The sequence below is a fragment of the Podarcis filfolensis genome (assembly GCF_964270895.1).
Source record: "Podarcis filfolensis genome assembly, chromosome: 4".
Taxonomy (NCBI): Eukaryota; Metazoa; Chordata; class Lepidosauria; order Squamata; family Lacertidae; genus Podarcis; species Podarcis filfolensis.
Window position 1 is genome coordinate 18,032,342 of NC_139607.1, and position 7,932 is coordinate 18,040,273.

The 7,932-nt window shown below is 41.6% G+C and overlaps 1 long non-coding RNA gene across 2 annotated transcripts; it reads left to right on the forward strand.

The window, feature by feature from the left end:
• Positions 1-6,046: 6,046 nt before the first annotated feature.
• On the forward strand, positions 6,047-6,645 carry LOC310761266. 2 transcript variants are annotated; one of them, XR_014547282.1, is made up of 2 exons: positions 6,047-6,132; positions 6,429-6,645. It is a non-coding gene; the product is annotated as an uncharacterized lncRNA (long non-coding RNA). The 2 variants fall into 2 exon arrangements; XR_014547283.1 differs by having other exon boundaries at positions 6,069-6,207.
• Positions 6,646-7,932: the final 1,287 nt, after the last annotated feature.

A 7,932-nucleotide genomic window follows, 5' to 3' on the forward strand; every position in this document is an offset into this window, starting at 1 on the left:
TATCTTATTGTGTAGCTTTGATTCAGCTCTTGTTCGAGGAACCCTCCTACTTTTTACAATTTAAAAAATGCTTCCATCACTGAGATGAAAAATCCAGAATCTATGTGTGAACAACTCATATACGAAAGCTGTAACTTCAGGCACATAATTTTGCTGCTTTCAGTAAGAATTTGGATATGTGGAAATGTTGTGTCAACAGCAAGGAATTTGTGATGATAGCCGATAATGAAAAGGATTCGGTTTCCATTTCGGTTGTATTAACGTTGTAGCAGCTTGTCAGAATTGTAGAACAGACCTCTTATTACACATTGGCCAGCCATACAGAGGGGAAAAAGATGATATGCCAACATCTTCAACAGTCAATTTCTGAAGATGTTAAAAGTGGCGTTGAAATTTGGAGGGGCTAAAGCAGAAAGCAGTGGTAAGGATCCTGATAATATTCAGTAGGAATATAAGAGCCCATCTGAATGGAACAATGCTGCATCTAGCCCAGTATCCCACAGTGTCTAGCTAGAAATTGCTGGGATGCTCCCAAGCAGGACTCCTTCTCATTGCCCTTAGCATCTGGTTTCCAGGACCACCATTTCTTTTTCTTTCTTTTTTAATTCAACCAAATTCTACTTAGAGTTAGGGATGGGCAAATTTGTGAATTCCAGTTTCTCTATTTACCCATCCCCAATTATACATTTTCTACATTTCCATAACAGTTTGCAACTAAAAAAAAGTCTACATGAAAATTCACCGTCATTTTAGTGCAAATTTCAGCTGCTGTGTGTGCGTCAGAGAAGGGCAAATTTCAAAGGATGGTTGTGTTTCGGTTCACATATTGTTTAGTAGAATGTGAATTAGGCAGGTTCAATGACTGAAGTGTGAGCTGAATCAAATTTCACCCCCTTCCTTATCAGCAGACCCACACTAATTAATGGTCCCAAATTAACCATGTCCATTCATTTTAGTGGATTTGCTTTATGACTAATTGGATACAACCCACTGGCTCTTAACAGTGGCATAGTGGAGAGGGAACACAGGGGACAGGGATGGCCCAATACATTTTGGCACCTGAGACGAAGTTCCCTGCTGCCCCCCTTGTGCTGGGGGGAGGCAGCATGAATCCTTGCAAAGCCTTGTCACTTTGCAGGTGGTGGGCAAACTCCTCAAGAGTTTTCTGAATGTCCCCCCTCACCAAATTTAGGTGAGAGAGAGAGAGGTGTTCCACAAGGCTTTGCTCCTTCCTCCCCAGGAGCAGGGAAAACCAGTAGCTAGCTATGTGTTCCTTCTCCAATGGTGGCAAAAATGGTGAGGTGGGAACCTGTGGGGATGATAGGAGCTGTAGACCAAAAATCTGGAGAGGAAATATTTGCTTCCTGACTCAGAGACCAGCTGTTACTCCCTGACTAGGCAAAGGCAACATTTAATTACCCAAGTAGCCAAGGAATTGCTATTTTTAAAAAGTTGTTGCTTTGAAAGTGATACTTGTTGAGTGCGATTCCAAAGCCTCTCCTGTCTCCACTAACTCTTCTGAATAATGGTGAATGGACAGCCCTTTCTTACAGTTCTGAACAAACAGAGGAGGACTCTCAGTGAATACAGCTGTGGTGTTTGCATATCCCATTTAAATCAGTCTCTAGAATTTACATGAATGAAATTGAAATCACATTTGTGCTTTACATTTGATTAAATCCCACAGGGAATTCCATACTTCCCTTTTCATTATGTTCTATGAAGAGTGTTGATTTGCCATGAACAAAAATAATTCAAATTTCCATTCCAAATGGATCTCATTCCTTCACAAATAGCGAGTTTTAATTACTTTCCACTGTTTTTTTTTCTTTTGGTGTTTTTTTTTAATGCTATGAGTCAGCCACTCTGCTTGAATATCATTTTCGTCATCATGCAATTGTGCTCGTAAGTTTCTGTACATTTATTAACATTCTCACGGAGTTATTCTCCCAAATGGTAAAATAGTTTCAGTTCATTAACTTCCCTCTGAGTTTGCCAACCAGCAGCAAGCAGAGTTTGCAAGCTTGAGCTGTATTGTATAATTTGCGGAACAAGCCATTTGTCAATGATTGCATAAACCCGGTTGGGGGAAAAATTCTCTGAACCACTATGATATATTTTTTTTAGCAATTTCTCTGACTTGTTAAATGGACACGCAGAAAATAAATTACATTATGGAGATAGGTTTCTGGAAACTATGAAGTGGAGGGTGTCCTCTCCCCCACCATGTTGAGAAAACTATTTAACAGAAGCATACATCATAATGTAAGACGGTGCAGATGAATGTATGTGTAAGAAGTTTCAAGCATGAGTTCACTAAACTTGCTCAACTTCAATGCCATACTTATATCAATCATAGTAATTATTATTGCTTTATTTTTTCCAAGAGACAGAAACATTTAAGTGTACAAAAATCTGGAGCAAATTAAGTGGAAAAAGACCAAAAATTGAAGATGATTGGCATGGTATATAGAAACCTGCCTTTTTCTGGGCTTGACATTTGGGCTATATAGCTCGGTATTGCCTCAGACAGGCAGGGGAAATAAAAATTCTTAGCCTAAGCTGTGATTCAGGATGAACAAATCTGTCAATTTTAGTTTCTCATTCTTCCTCTCTTATCCTTCATCCAGTGTTGGGGAGGGGATCATTTCTGGGGGGAGTCTGACAACATCTGGAGTACAGCGTTGGCTTCCCACAGTCAGATTTCCAATGCAAGGGGGGTGGGATTTTAATGTAGATCCCAGATGATGTTTGTGCCTGTGGTGTCAGATGAAGTGTGCTTGACAGTACCCAAACCAGGGAAGACTTCAGTCTTTCAAAGTTCAGCAGCACCTTGTGTGAGCCCCAAATTTCACAACATCGATTAGGTTATATAATTTAAGATAATGTTATCTTCTTGAACTTTTAACTCTTTCCTCATAATAATATTTATATATCCATATATATTTCAAAAGTTTGACAACACTGAACACTGTATAAACATAGGCAATGTGGCAATATACACAAATTTAAGCAAATACACCCAAAATAGTACAGCAGTATCTTGGGGATTAATAGATTGATGGAAGTAGCTGAAGATTGATGGAGCTGTGTGGTTTATCTTCGCCTCTGTGTTCCTCCTCTCATTCTGTTGTGCCTCCTGAGTTGAATTTAGGATTGTAAATGTATCAGGTGAGGGACCTGCTACCTTGTTGTTACACTGTAAAACTGGGGGAAGCCAACATGGTGCACTCCAGACGTTGTCAGGCACCTTTCAGGCCCCACTCAGCATGACCAATGGCCAGGTATGATGGGAGTTGTAGTCTAGCAATAACTGGAGGGCATCATGTTGGCTACTCCTGTAGTAAAGCATCATAAGCAAGCATGGTGCCTTGTTGTGGTTCTCAGGTTTCTTGTACATGCCTTGTCTTTTAGGTTTAGCAGCTGCTCCATCCTTATATGCATACTTCAGAAATGCTAATATGTGCGTGTGGAGTTTTGAATACCAGTTGAAACAAAGCCCACTTTGATATGGTGACTTGCTGCTTGCTGATCTCCTGGCAAGTTGCACATGGTTTCAATGTACCCAGGTAACCTGTTTACAACATGCATCACCAGCTGGTGAGTGTCTGGGGAGAAATTACTCCCACACAGAGCTGTCATGAGGACACACTGCAGTTTAGCAAGCTAGAAATATCTGCTTCTACAACACTTTCCTTTGCTGGTTGAATGCTGCACTTCTCTCTTTCAAACTGAAAGCTGATCCTATAAAGTGGGGGTGCCAAATTACCAGCTGAACTGTGGAAGGAATCCTGTCACAGCTGGCAGGCACGTTGATGTTTCATCGCCAATTGCTGTGGATCAAGCTACCCTTTGTTATTGAGTCTAATACTGTTGTGGGCAATTATCACCCCATTCATTTGTATTTAATTACAGAATAACCCAAGTGTAATTGAGAGAAAAAATTAACCTGTCACTTCTTAACATCTCTGTAATGTATGTATTGGGGAAATGCTGAAATGAATATTTGAAAGGTTTCAGCCACTATCTTGTATCCAAAACAAGTTTAGCTTTGGGACTGGGAGGAATTAAGTCCTCAAAGTTTTCCAAAAAAGGTGCTCAGGTTTACGGTGCTTCAGAGCAGTGGAGGGATTTAAAGCATTGCTGCCTGGCATGGGCATGGAAACAGCCAATGCCCTTTCCAGCCAGCAGACCACTGCACATCCAGTGGGGCCTCAGATTGGCCCATTTGAAGTTGGGTTCAGATGGGAAGTCCCGCCCTGAGATTGCTCCAGTTGGGGAATTCCCAAACGTCCAGAAAACATGGGATGGCAGCGGAGGGCAAGGGGCAGCAACTACCACTCACCTGGCAAGAGTGAGCATCCATTTTCTGAACTCTTTGGATATATTTGTTTTTGTTTAGTCATTTAGTCGTGTCCGACTCTTCATGACCCAATAGACCAGAGCACGCCAGGCACTCCTGTCTTCCACTGCCTCCTGCAGTTTGGTCAAACTCATGCTGGTAGCTTCGAGAACACTATCCAACTATCTCGTTCTCTGTTGTCCCCTTCTCCTTGTGCCCTCCATCTTTCCCAACATCAGGGTCTTTTCCAGGGAGTCTTCTCTTCTCATGAGATGGCCAAAGTATTGGAGCCTCAGCTTCAGGATCTGTCCTTCCAGTGAGCACAGTCCAGGTCAATTGAGAATGGGTCGCACATTTGACCTGATCCTTCCCATCCAGTCAAGAATGAATGAAGCAAAAATGCTGATCTAGAAAGGATGATCCATATGCAAGTGTGGATCACTTGGATGGATGTGTACTGATCAGCAAATAGTGCAGTGTGACTAAATGATACAGCCTGTGGTAAAGATCTTTCTAACAAATTACTAGTCTGATTTTTATGCCTGCCTGCCACATACCACTCGAGGTGGTTCATTTGCCATTAAATAAAATAAGAACAACACATTAAATTACATTTTTGAAATAAATACACTGTAAGCATAACATAACAACCATTACATGGAACGATATAATCTATCTATCTGGATATATACATGGAGATATGGCATAAAATACGAGTTATAAGGGCAGCCAAGTTGTTCCCCATAAAACGCCCCCCCCCAAAAAAAATGATGGCACTTCAGCAAGTCCCATCATTCCCAAGGAACTTTGATTTCGATATACAGTGGCACCTTGGTTTGTAACCGCTTTCGATTACAACTGTTTTGGATTACAACCACGTCAACCCCAGAAGTGCATGTCCCTTTTTTGGATTACAACTCATTTTTATTTTATTTTTTATTGCAACCAATTTTGGGGGGGGGGAGGCCCCATTGGCGAAAACGCGCCTTGGGTTACAACCTGTTTTGGTTTACAACCAGACCTCCAGAACGGATTGTGGTTGTAAACCAAGGTACCACTGTATGCAATGGCAGGAGATGCTCAGGCTGGCTAGCTGCTATTATTAGGTGACTGTCAGGGGACCTGCTCCTGGGGGTTGAAACCCCTTATATTTTGAGAGTAGGAGCCACCCCACATGTCCAAAAAATGTGGAGGTGAAGCACGGAGCTGACCAAAGTGTGTTGCCACTTCAGTGGCAAGCTCCTTCTCCTCCTGCTGCCATGGAGGGGAAGGAGGGTCAAAGTAGCCTCCCGCTGGTGTTGGTGGCAAGAGGAGACAGAGGAAGAGCCACTGGCCACTGCATTCAGCTTTGTCCTTTGCGCCACCTGACATCCTGATGTCACGCATGTGACGTTGTGATGTCATGATGTCACACGCGTAACCTTGGCTCCCCAATTGCCCTTTCAAGCTGGTGTCTCTGGTGGCTGTAATTACTTTTGAGAAACAACCAAGAGAAGAACACCCTCAAACCACCTCGTTGGGAAAGACTGAGGGCACAAGGAGAAGGGGACAACAGAGGACGAGATGGTTGGACGGTGTTCTCGAGGCTACCAGCATGAGTTTGACCAAGCTGCAGGAGGCGGTGGAGGACAGGGGTGCCTGGCGTGCTCTGGTCCATGGGGTCACGAAGAGTCGGACACAACTAAACGACTAAACAACAACAACATGCTTACTAGGAAATGTGGCAACTTGCAGATACAGGAGCAGACTGCTGATCTGATCTGCACATTTGTCTGGGTGGGTTGGATCAGGTGATTCCCCTTCAGAAACTGAGTTCACCAGATTCCCTAGTGTTGCATGTGATTCAAACTATGGGGAGCAGAGAGGTGAGAGATGGTAACCTTTTCTGGTTTTGTTATTTACAGTGGAATCCTCAGCATGTCTACTCAAAACTAAGTTCCAAAATGGGTTTTGCTCCTGGCAGAAAGTATAGGAGTGGAGCCTAATTATCTCTAGAGCAAATTATGGCTTTGCTCTAAATCAGTTGCTAAAGATGTCATGCTCCCCGATATGCCCAAAATTCAAACACTGCTCTGTTTTCTGTCAGGTAAACCACTACTGGAGTGTGAAACCTCAGTAGACTCCAGATTCTTCCAGGCTCTGTCCATGACCAACCTCATGCCACCACTTTCCATCCACAAACCATCAAGTTCTCCCTGGCTTCACCCTTGTCCCAACCAGATTCTGCGATAGCCCTACATGTTCAGAGTCTGTCATCTGGCTCTTCTCAGAAGATCAGTAATTAATGAAATCAAATGTCAACAGCTGTTGTTCTTTATTCTGAGTCAACCAAAATCAGGGTTTAGTAGGGAACTGATGCATTTCAGAAGGCTTTCATGCCGATATGATAAACTGGAATCCGACGGGGTTTACTACAGGTCTATGGCATTGTAGTTTCTCTTGGAACAATAGGCAGGGAACCTTTCTAAAGACCTCAGTAATATCCTCACCACCTCCACCGGGCAGTTTAAAAAGGCAGGTTGGCAAAGTATGTGGGTTAAATAATGAATGAAATTAACATAGTTCTTTGTTTTAATTATGCGCTCATAACTGATGAGAAAACAAGGTCTTTTGTCTCAAAGCTCTTAAATATGTAATAGCCTCAGCCTTCCTTAACCATCTCTTTCAGACTATTGAAATATGAATGCTATTACTCTAGAAAATCTTTTTGGGGTTGTTCTTGTTCCTCAGTAGGTATGTAAATTACTTTTTTAAAGTTCTAATGAAATAAAGAAAATCACTACATTTTGGGAATGCTCCATGAATGCCAAGTTTCTAGTATATGCAGAATTGCTAAAATTTTTTCAAAAGTTTCAATTATACTTTTTTTAATAATAAAAAAAACCCAGTGACTTTAGTTGAAGGGATAAGGGGATTAGAGTAAATGGAAAATATGAACTTCTGAAACTAATTTCCAGACCTAGCTGGTGCAGAATCTAACTTCAGATGCCTTTATATACACCTTTCTGTTTCTCTCAAGGGGAGCAGTGGAATTCTGCCCATTCCCTTTCTTTTCAAAACTACCTGCTTATTAAATACCAGACCTTCTTTTCAGATTCTAATTTAAAGCACTCCATGTCTCCAATTCTTATCCCATTGAAGTTTATGGAGAAAAAGCTATTGATTTGATGATCAAAGTACCCATTTGGTACTGTCTTTCTTGAGCCTCATAAATGTTCTGATGTGCATATGAAATGTCTGCAAGATCAGAATTTCCATTATATATATATATATATATATATATATATATATATATATATATATCAGTGACCAAGCAGGATGTAGCCAATTCACTCTAATATATATATGAGTGAATTAGCTACATCGTGCTTGGTTACTGAATCATTCATTAATGGGCAATTTCAAGTGTCCCACAGGCTCTTTGAATCTTGTATAGACATTATTCCTTTTCAGAGCTAACTAGCATTGCATGTACAATCAGGGTTTGTGCAAACCATAGTTTGCTCTAACCATCACTGCAAACCAGCTTCTAACTGTATTTGCAAACTGTGATGAAGTGCTAATTGCAGATGGCAGAAAAGCTGGCACAC